Source organism: Eurosta solidaginis, chromosome 5 (genome assembly GCF_040869045.1).
Source record: "Eurosta solidaginis isolate ZX-2024a chromosome 5, ASM4086904v1, whole genome shotgun sequence".
Taxonomy (NCBI): Eukaryota; Metazoa; Arthropoda; class Insecta; order Diptera; family Tephritidae; genus Eurosta; species Eurosta solidaginis.
In genome coordinates, this window is record NC_090323.1 from 162,522,129 (window position 1) to 162,534,189 (window position 12,061).

The window sequence follows — 12,061 nt, forward strand, 5'->3', positions numbered from 1 at the left end:
AATCATTGCAGTTATTGATTCGCTAATAAAGCAATTTCGAACGTCCATTAAAAGAGTTACTAAATTCCACTACAACTTTATTGTCGTTCTAAAAATAGAGCATTTCAAGAGTTTAATTCCTAGGCAACTATGCCACAAATTGAATAATTTGCCAACATATGTGAAGTTTGTACGTACTAATGCAGTTTAATGCACACGAGAACTTAAAATATTTGTAGATAAGTTAATTTAATAACAATGTGAAATAGTGATCGTATTGAAACACGTTTATAACTTGAAAGACACTTTAGTCGAGTTATGCACATAATATTCAGTTCGATCAAACACCTAAGTGCATATGCACTCAAATTTTGGTTGGCTTCAAACATATTGGCTGCAGAGCACACATCAAACAAAATCAGGTTTTACTGCATTTAAAGAGCGAGAAGATATAAGTAGCTTTTTAAAACTCTATTTCTTGCTATAACTTAGCAATTGCCTTGGTATAAAGCATTGTTAGCTTTCTAGCCTTGCCTTTAACAACAATTCCAGTACTGTGAAATCGCATATTCATACTGTGATGGTGTTCGTGGTATGATAGCGGTTTGTTGGCCTCATTGCTAATATTGTGCTGCCATCGTTTGGTTGCTGGCTTGTACTCAGTGAGTGCATTTAACGTTGAAAGGTTGTGTGCGCGCTGTTTTGTGAGTTATTTTTTCGATTTAAATTATTAACATTTTGCTTGAACGTTTCGCAGATTTTGTTTGCCTTTTTATTCGCTGATCGAATTACAATTTTTTTGTAACCTCAGCTTATTTTGTGCAAATTTGCGAGATATTGAAAGAAAAAAATTGGTTATAAGTGCTTATGAGAAGTGTTGTAAAATTGATTAAAATAAACTCTAAAAAAATAGAATAATAATAGCTATCGCAAAAGATCTTCAACGAGGCTTAAAGCATTTGGTTAAAATCTTTTTTATGTGCAAGAAAAGTATATAAAATTTCCGCTTTAAGGAATCGTAAAAAAGCTTTTTAGCTACATGAAAAAAAAATTATACTTAATTTTACAGTTTGAGTTGTTTGTGTTGTTGCCACTTGTATCTAATAAAAGCGTGGCATGCTATGCCTTAACTGCAACAACTACAGCAAAAGAAAGAAAAAAATTTAAAATTTAGTGACATCTTCATTGGTGTTAAGTAATAAATTAGCAGTAAAAGAGCTGCCCGCTGGTGGTAGACAAAAGACGCAGCAGCGCCCAACTACCGCTTCCGGCACCAATATTTGTTTTGCATTTGACAAGTCGTCAAAAAGAGGTTTGTTTCCACTATTATACATGTTTGGGTTTATGTGTTTGTTTATATGTAAATTTGTATTATTAGTTATAAAGTCTTATACCTTATAATAAGATGAAAAGAGCTAAGTTAAAAATATCGAACTTTGAAGCTAAGAATGCTTTATAATATTTGATCTCATCATCCTCCCATCTATATAACAAAATCAATGATAACTCCACAAATTACTTATAAATTGCTTCGAAAAGGATAAAATTCCTGAGTTGTGTCAAAACTTTCAACGAAAATAACATACTCGAGTATTTCGTATGCGATGCTTCCTAGTTTGCACTGATTAACGGTATCAATTAAAGGAATTCGGTCCTTAATTTAAAACAGCGTAACTATTTTATTTGGTTTGTCTTTGAATAGTGGCAACACTTACAGTAACAAAAAGAACAGTATCAGTGGCAAATGTTTTCGATTTCATGCATTAAAATATGTTTTTGTTACTTTTGATATTAAAAAAAAAACTTCTATGAATTTTGAAATAGCAACTATGCAAATCAATCACAAAAAGGTTTTCGTAAAAAAATAGAAAATTCGAAAAATTCGAAATTTTCGAACTTTTTATATTCACTTCTCAGCATTTTTTTTGAGTATGCAGTTTTGTACCCAACCAATTTTAGCAAAGGAAATTACAAGTTATAGGTATTTCAAAAGACAAATGGATTTTTGGGGTCCTAAAGCCCTTACTTTGCTAGACTGAAAAATACATACAAAAAAAAAAAAAAAGGATAGAATTCAGTTCGAAATGTTTTTAAAACTTTCCGAATTTTTTCCAAAACGTCTTCTAAATTGGTTGTCATAGTTTCAGTTACAATGTTCAAAGAAATTTTTTCTAAAAATATCGGAAACAATTGCGTTATGGGATAACTCGTTAACAAATACTCATAACCCCCTTTGTAATGTATTGATCTATGACGCAAGTTAAAAAAGGTAGTAAAATTTGGAATAAAGGAAAAAACATTTAAAACTTTTAAAATCTATAAAGCAAAAGCGTTTGGCGATATAACATTAATATTAGTCAGCACTATTGATTATGCTCTTATGGTTATCAAACCACTACTTTATATAAACTTTATGTAAAGCTTTGTGTAATGGTTTTGTGGTATGAAACTCCATTACACTAAAATTCTATATACAATGGGCGTGGTTCACCTTTTTTTAATTTAGCCATAGGTCGAACAAACATATACTTGTTCTTGCGATATTGGCTGAAAATTATACCGTTGTAGGGATAAGTTTTTGCCGAGAAAATTGGTTGAAAGCCAAGCTCACATTTTTATAGATGGTTTGAAAAATTTACTAGTAGAATTTGAAAGGCCAAGTATCTGTAAAAGATAAGCTAATTAACAAAGGTTTTAACATAATTTAAATCCCTTAACCGAAATTCAACTTTGTACATATATATCAGGTGTATGCATATGAAACCGGTATTTTTATTAAAAAAAACACATTTATTTCAAGAGAATGGTAACGAATATTTTATTCAAAGTAAGTGCCCTCGCTAGCTACACATTTTGACCACGTCTCAAGCAATTTATGGATACTACGCCGAAAAAAGTCTTCGGTTTTCTAAGCAAACCAGTCATCGAGCCATTTTCCAATATTTTCGTATGAGGTGAAGCGCTGTGCGCAAAGTGCGTGCCCCATCGATGCAAATAATTGCAAGTCGGATGGAGCCAAGTCTAGTGAGTAAGCGGGATGGGGTAACGGTTGACAGCTGTACGACTCATCCAATTCCCGAGTCTGTTTTTTTCGATGTGATGGTGCATTGTCATCGAGAAAAATCACTTTGTCTTGCCTAATTTTATATTCTGGGTGTTTTTGGCGCAGAACACGGTTCAAATTAGCCAGTTTCGCCTGGTTTTAGAAGCTCATACCGGATTACACCACGATGATCCGAAGCGATTTGGTCTTGGGGACGATTGTGCTGGTTGGCCATGGTCCACATACGATATCTTGCATTTGGGATTCACGAAGTAAATCCACTTTTCATCGCCAGTCACGATGCGATGCAAAAAATACTTTGTTTTTTGTCTGGCGAGCAGCATTTCAAATGTTGTTTTCCGGTTTTCCTGCTGTCTGTCATTCAGCTCATGTGGCACCCATCTTCCGGTTTTCATGATCTTTCCCATGGATTTCAAACGTCCGGAAATGGTTGCCTGGGACACATTTAGTTGTTCTGCGAGTTGTTTTCGCGTCTGACTATCGTCTTCATCCAGCAAAGGCTGCAATTCGACGTCCTCGAACAATTTCAGTGGTTTGCCGCGGTCAGCGTTTCTCACATCAAAATTACCACTTTTAAACCTGTTAAACCACCGACTATACTGCGTACGACCAAGAGCATGCTCTCCGTAAACTTCGACAAGCATTCGATGAGATTCTATCCCCGATTTACCCAACTGGAAGCAGAAAATTAATGATCCCCGCAAATCGATGTTTGAAGGCACGAATTTCGACATTTTCAAGAGCGAAAAAAAAAACACGATGTTGTATGAAACTTGAAGTGTTTGGTATTGGATATTGTTGACAGATCATAAGACGCCAACTAGCGCCAATGGTAAGTTTTGACTGTTCCTACAATTGTGCCTACTGACCGCTAGATGCCAATATCGGTTTCATATGCATACACCTGATATACATTTTTTGAAAGCATCTTGCAAAAATATTTCCCTATTTCGAATGGATCCAAATTTTTTCACCATAAGTAATAAAAGGAAAGGTTAATGCTCTAAAAATTTCCAGTACGAATACATAACCGGCTGTCTTACGGAATCGTGTTTAAAATACTGTTTTCTCTTCTGAGCTGAAGAGTAAACAAAATTATTTTAACTTTAATAATCTCCAATGTAATCGCATGTCGACCGCTGAGTACAATTTTCCCTATATCGGTTTCCGCTTCGAAAACGCAAAATTCGTGTGAAGACCGCATATATTAGTTTTTTTTTTCAAAAACACAATATCTATCATACTTGTTTTCATTTGTTTTTCAATAATTTTAACGTTATTTTTTCAAACGAAAAATTTCGTTTTGCTAGTATTAATTAACAATTAAAAATAATTTTGTTTTCATATAAAATTTTTATATACCGTTTTTTCCATATAAAGTTTTCTCAAGAAGGCTCATTAGGGCGGGTCGATTTAAAAAACGCTCATTGCTCTGTGAAAATCGTATTCTAGGGATCAAAATAAGAAACTTTGCCGAAGGAACCATACCTCTAAAACGAATTCTGATGTCCCCCCCTTTGGGTCGAACTTTTGGGTAGGGGCAAATTCAATTCTACCTGCTGTGTCTTGTGGTGGCTTAAAAAAAACAACACAAGCAATTTTACGATCTGCAATTGTGTCACAATGATACCTTCATTTTTTAAAACGGTTGAATAAAAAACCCACACAACTATGCTTACGACATGCAAATGCATCACAATGATGCCTTGGTTTTAAAAGGGGGTTGTAAAAATGCTAATTTCTAATAATTTTTTTTAATTTCTTTTCTATTACTAAGTTAAATTCATTTTTTCATTTACATATGTTCTGACTAAATAAATTTCTAAAGAGAAAAATAAACTCCAAAAAGAAAAAACATAGGCATTTCAAAGTGGGATTTTTCAAAATTTGCCCCTACGACCCAACGGGCGGACATCAGATTTCGTTTTAGAGGTATGGTTCCTTCGGCAAAGTTTCTTATTTTGATTCCTAGAATATGATATTCACAAAGCAATGGGCGCTTTTTTTGCCTCCCCACAAATCGACCCGGCCTAAGGCTCATACTTCGAAAAATCTCACAAAAACTAAATTCTTTCGATTCCGACTTTGATATAAACGAAACAATTATGTTCAATGAAAACGCAACTGCCATGCAGACGACGATCGGAATCGGCATAAAACATACAGGTCCCTTCCCGCTAATTAATAATAGCGCCAAGTACTTATTTACTTTCTTTCCAGATTTTGTTAGAGACAAGGTTGGGATTACTTCAGGGCTAACTCCGGCTAATTGTGGTATTGTTTCTGAGATTATTCGGAGTCAATCATCTTTCAACATTCCGAGATTTTCTTCGGTTTATTTGGGTCTAGTTTCAGAGCTGTTTTCGGGGTTGTTTACTGGGTTGTTTTTCGTAAGGACAATTTCGGAGAAATTTTTTTCCAGGGAATCAAAATAAGCTAATTAAGAGCTAAATGCAAGCGGGCTTCCAATACACCAAAGTGTACTTTTGCACTATTTGAAACCAAAAATACCTGAGAAGTCATATCAATTTTCTAGTAGATAGTAAAGACCTTAGAATAACTGCATACAAGTTTTTCCCCGTTAACCCCAAATTCGTAAGCTACGAATAAAAAACCTATTTTTCGTACTTTAAGAGAGTTACGAGCAAATAATTTTGTTGTTGTTTTCAGTTTCGCTCCAAATAATATAAGATGAGATTAAGATCTTTCCAACAATTTATATATCAACTACTAAAGCACTACACAACTGTGAAAGTTCTCCCATGCTCCGTCTAACACACCGAAGGTCCTAGGTTCACCTTGGCAGTGATTTGGCAAGCACTCAAGTTGTATTTCTACGATGAAAGGCTTCCCAGCGACTCCGTTCGGTTTCGGCGTAAAACATGTACGTGACGCAAATTGGGAGAGAAGCTAAGCCAAATCTCTTCGGAAGTTTATCGCGCCTTGTGTTTATTTATTTATTTTTTCGTGCAACTACATAACACTAATATTCAAAATTTGAAATAAGTCGAACAAACTTGTTTGTGCTGTCAAACTTTTTAAAATGGAGGGATATATTGCATTCAAAATAGTTTAAAAGGCGATTATCTGACAGAATTTTGTTTAAAACTTGGTATTATCCTCTTCCGAAGTAAAGAATAAGGCGAGCTGTTTCCATCTTAATATTCTCAAACATAATCTCGTGTCGCAGATGTATGTACGAGACATTTTTAGATCAGAAGCTCTAATAGAATGCAAAATAGACGGATGCGTCCAGCTTCTCCAGAAGAATGCATGACAAAATTACCTGGGGAATTGTATTTTGACGGTAGGCATTTTTGTGTTGCAAAAGTTCTACATGCCTACTTACTTACTTAATTGGTGCTTAATTGGCGTATAAACGGTTACAACAAGGACCAGTCGATCCTTCCCTCTGCCAAACGGTGCCAACTGGTCACACCAAGGGATTTTAAATCGGTTTCCACCTGGTCCTTCCAGCGGAGGGGAGGCCGCCCTCTACCTCTGCTTTCATAGACAGGTTCCGATAGAAACACTTTCTTGGCCGCAGCGTCATCTTTGATTCGCATAACATGGCCAAGCCAGCGCTGCCGCTGCGTTTTAGTTCGCTGGACTCTATTGATGTCTGCGTAGAGCTCGTACAGCTCATCGTTAAATCTTCTTCGGCACTCGCCATCGCCAATGCGAAGAGGTCCATAAACCTTTCGAAAAACATTTCCCTCGAACACTCCCAGGGCCGTTTCATCTGAAGTTGTCATGGTCCATGCTTCTGCACCATATAGCAGGACGGGTACGATAAGTGACTTGTAGAGTATGATTTTCGTTTGCCGAGAGAGGGCTTTATTTTTCAATTGCCTACCTAGTTCAAAGTAGTATTTATTGGCAAGAGTGATTCTTCGCTGGATTTCAGAGCTGAAGTGATTGTTAGTGTTGATGTAGGTTTCCAAATAAACGAAGTCTTATAGTACTTGGAACTTATGTCTACCAACAGTATATAGACTATAGACTGTACATATACTTTCAGGCTTTCGATAAAAACAACCATATTTTGTCCGGTTTCTTTCTAAACCTCGTAAGTGTAATTGAGACTTTGTTGGGAAATCTATAAAAAAAAAATGAAGCCTAGAAAAGACTTCGTCAAGGCCAAACCGTACATTTTTACTTGGTTTCCGATCAAAAAAGAATAGAGAGTAACGCGAAGGTCGACGAGTTGGCAAATGAGAGTGCAGAAAGCGATGAATCGAAGGTATGCAGCCTAATAAGTTTGAATTGCGTATGATCTATCAGACGTGTACAGAAGTACGGTGCTGCTTATATACTTACGAATATAGCATTTACTGTTGTCTAAAAATCTTAGATATCGATCGAAGGTGTCCCATACAACCTATTGCTCATATAAGAGATTTATGGTTACATGTAACACATTGAGAAAACAAGAAACGTCAAACTATGTGTGAGAATCACCTAATATGTGGCTTATGTACTTTCGATATCAATTTATAGCATGTATTTTACAGCCGTTTATTTGGATATTGCGAATGGAATGAAATTCTTGCTCAGCGTCATTCATGAATGGAATTCAGTCTTCGGCACAGCCAAAGACAGTCCCGCCCTTACTTGTTTTTAATTAACTTCTAAGCAATTATTTCTGAACTCATCAATTTAATTGATTACAGTTCTATTTAACCCGATTTTACTGTACAAAAATCTAGACATAATAATATCCCATATCTGTAACTATGTTAAGTTACCATACACATTCACAGATGGATACAACTAAATATGTAAAAGGGTGGTACATAGCGTCTGTGAGGCTTTGCGGCTACACAATTGAGGGCACTATGGCTCTGTTTTGCCTTAGTAATTTTTTATTGCCATTTTTACTAACTTTAAGCCGGGCTGCAGGCAATGGCGTGAAATTAGAGCGTAGCGTATGATGTGCAGTAAGATATAGTTACAAACAAACTTTTATACAAATATGCCCGTTCATAGATACACTTGAAATGACTGGAAAAGAAACAAAATTATGTAATATTGGTAATCGGTGCTTAAGTGTGGTTGCGGCTACGTCGCTTAGTTGCCACCACAAAAATTATTGCATTTGTTTTTATCTTGCTATATTTTTTGTGTTTTCGTTTTTTATCTTACAGTTGTTGATTGTTGTGTTTACATATTTTGCTATTCTTGATTATATTCAAAAGTGTCGATAACGGAAACTAAACTGAAGCTTAATCGGTCATATTCATAATCGTTTCTTGGGAAGTTGTTTTTCAAAAACTTAAAAAATCTATGTTTGGTGCATATTTTATACTTAATGATAGGTTTTGATTAAGTATGTGCTAGTTATTCACAAATATTATTTAGGGTGGGTAAAAAAAATAAATCAAAGTTGGGCTTGAGGAAAGCTTGTTTCTGTATATCTATAGAATATATTTAGTGAGTACATTTTAGAGGTGCCTAGAAGCATGTTGTTCTGAGGCGAATTCAAGAAGAATCTACTTTAAATTTTTAAGGATCACCCTAGTATATATATTCCCATTAGCCTGCCCAAGAGAGCAATAAATACTTTTTTCGAAGTCTTCACCTGAACTTCGAAAAAGTCTAAAAAGAGTGCCTGTGAATGCCAGACCACTATATAATAACATTTAGACGTCACGTTGGTGTTGTTCTAAAACGAACGATACAAGTTCAAAATTAAGAACATTCGTTGACAAAAGTCTGTTAAGTACATTTTTTCTTAACTCGTGACCGATGGGCTCGTTTTAGGAACAGTTTTTGCAAGCACACAGTTCATATTTTATGACCACTTTGGTATTGATGTGTGAACCTTCTGTGCTCCCCACACGGCATTTAGATGACTAAATTTTGAATTTCCCTACATATAAATACAATTTGATTCTTCCTTCTGACTAAATAATGAGTTATAATACAATTGAACAAAAGAAATAATCAAATATGAATACCTTTCGATGAACAAAAACTGAATATAGTTTTTCAATCACATTTTGGAATCATATTTGAATCAAATGTGTTTACTTTAGGTGATCAAACATTTATAATCATTTTTAATTCAGCTTTCTGAATCTTTTCTGACTATATTTGTTAACTGAGTAATGAGTTTTATACTTGCTAAAATTTTACTTTTTCATTGAAAATCTTATTTTTTTCACATACACACATTTTTTCAATCATGAAATTCAGAAAAAATATATATATATGTATATACATTTTTATTACTAAGACATTCTTCAAGACAATTTAATGCAAATGCTGCTCATGCCCGAAGATTTCCCCAACCATTTCTCCACCTTCGGCTTCCCATATAATACATAATAGTTGGACAATACAAAAGTTGTGAGCTATTTGACCAGGTACGTGAAACTCTCTTGACGTATGTACCTGGATATGTCTTCAACATACCGTGCCGTATCGTATTTTAAGATATTGACGATCATAGCTGATGTTGGATGTTGTAGTCGCAGGTGAATATCGGTCAAGTTTGTTTGCGAGTGACCTGTGGTTCAAATAGCTCACTTCCGCATGCTTTCTTCCTCTGGTGAAATAAGATTATTATGTAGTATCTTATTTTGAATGAGATATGAAGAATAAATGCATCATAATCTCATTCAAAAATGAGTCAAAAATCTAAACCAAAACAATTGAAATATATTCACGAATATGATCAGAAAATGACTTTGAAAAGCAGTCAAATATTACTCTAGAACAATTAGAGCTCAATTTTACAATGATATCAAATATGAATAAAAAGCGTTTCGAAATATGAATCATAAATGATTATTCAAGAATAATCACATTTATGGTACATTTTTCTCCCGACGATACGCTAATATTCTTACAGAAAATGCTTTTAAATTTGAACGTTTTTAATCATCTTTGGGTATGATATTGGATATTTTTTGATCAACGCTTCAAGAACGATTTGTGGTCGATTTAACATTTTTCGGCCTCAATTCAAGAACGGTCTGTGCTTGAACTTTTGGGGAGAGTGGGAAAGTAATTTTTTCAATTAATACCCATTTATTTATTTTTTTTTTGTATTAATAATAATTTTTTTGTCATTAATAAAAATATTAATAACAAGAAAGCTATTATTAACTTCCAAAATATTAAAAAAAAATGCATAATATGAATTTTTCTATTTGTTTCTCATATTGAGAAATTCTTCTTTTTATTGGTGCAATCTGAATATATACTTAAAACAGTTCATAACAAGTTTGAGAATTACATGTGCATACGTGAATGGAACTGAACGAAAAATAATAGTTAAAAAAATAGAACATAAAAAAATTATTTTAAACAAAAAATTCAGAGTTTGACGGAATCAAACTCGCGATCGCAACCGCAACATCATAGCCGCTGGGACACACAACTGCTTGATAGCTTTTGCCAAATGTTGTATTTAATATTGTAGTCCACGCGAATTGTACAGTTTCTGTTTTCACGAACTTAATTTAAGAACATCGTTCTCATTAAGCTGTTGATTTATCCACCCGTAGGCATACTGCCTACGAGTGGAAAAACTACTGGAATAGTAATAAGAAAACCCGTACTTACAGGGCCACCCTGCGAACATACGAAGTAACGAGCAGTCCAAGGGAGCGTCAAAAGACCAAGAGAAAAAAGATAAGCCTACTTGTAAGAAGCGCTACCGAAAGGCATTAGTGAGGGGAGATTCTAATGTGGGCGAACTCTTAAAGTAACGATGTTGACGACCCACATAGAATGTAGGAAAAACTTCTCCTAATAGCTATATACATAACTAAGGAAGAACTACTATGAAAAATGGTGTGGCACTAGCTAGCGCAAGCATTCAGTGAGAATTTGTGCTTTGCCCATAAGAAAAGCGATCCAGCAAACCGCACCCTTTACCACATAAGCGCAAAGGTGATAAACCACTTAGACCTTATTAGTTTGTTTTCAGAACTGACAAATCTTCTATCATCATATTTGAACGAAAAACCAAATAGTTCAGAAACTCTGTCAGTAATAATAATGAAGCTTTGACAAATGACGTTTTAAAACAACATTAGCCTCACTCGGATTGTGAGTGAAATCTCCGAGCAATGCAACATCCACAAGATTAACATATTGTAACGAAGTTAGTGCAATTCCCCTTATTTGCAACCTTCTGCTAACGTTCGAATCATTTAACTGTTGAATAAATAACTCCACTATTCAATAATGCCAATGGCCTTTATTAAAGTACTTCAGAATAACACTTCTATTGCTCCCCAGATAGCGCCTTAAATCAAACTGATTGTCGTGCCTCTACTCTTGCTGCCTTTAATAATGTCTGATTTCCTCGTACCATATTTCTAGGCTTTTCTATTTCCAGAACATACTAGTTAGTTATCAGCTATAAAATTACTCAGCTGTAGCTACATATGCATGATTTTATAGCTTCTCTCAAACCCCATGCGCTTGTATGAGTGAGCGACACTTGCACAACCATTGCATACTTTCGGGAGTATCTCAGATTTATGCATGTGGTTGTGTGTTGCTTCCCGCTGCGTGTATGTACATATGTGTAGACATAATGATTGAATTATTGATGTGCATACAAGTCACTACTTAGCATCGGATAAGAGATGATAGTATCCCTTAGTGCTGCTAATATTCGTTACAATATCGTATAGTTTCAGCAAGGGTAGACCATAGGGAAATTGTTAGTGTAGAAATGAGAAAAACTGAATTAAGCATGAAAACATATACCAGCAGGATGGCCTAGTGGTTAAAGGCTACTGTAGTTTCAGCATGTGATTCACGGTTCGAATCCCGGTGAAACCTTTGATAACATTACAAAATTGCCTGATGAAGATTACGTTGGCGGTTTTCGAAATGGATCCGTCGCAATATGTCAGTAAATGTTTCTTTCTTTTCAGTTTCTCTTAGAAAAACATAATAATTGAAATTCAATTATTATAAGCCGGTGTTCAGCTCATGAATTCTTAGATATAAGTATAAACTGAACACACCATTAAACAAACATACATAAATATG

At 34.8% G+C, this 12,061-nt stretch overlaps 1 protein-coding gene across 3 annotated transcripts in view; it reads left to right on the top strand.

Annotated features, from left to right (window-relative positions):
* The first annotated feature begins 526 nt into the window (after window positions 1-526).
* Window positions 527-12,061, top strand: part of ckd (cracked) — an 88,112-nt gene continuing 76,577 nt past the window's right edge. Inside the window, exons 1-2 of one of the 3 annotated variants that reach the window (XM_067789916.1) lie at window positions 536-683; window positions 1,049-1,291. The gene's annotated coding sequence lies outside the window, so the exon portion shown is untranslated. Of the gene's footprint in view, window positions 1,292-12,061 lie in introns of all 3 variants that reach the window. The other 2 variants (XM_067789918.1, XM_067789915.1) reach the window with 2 other exon arrangements.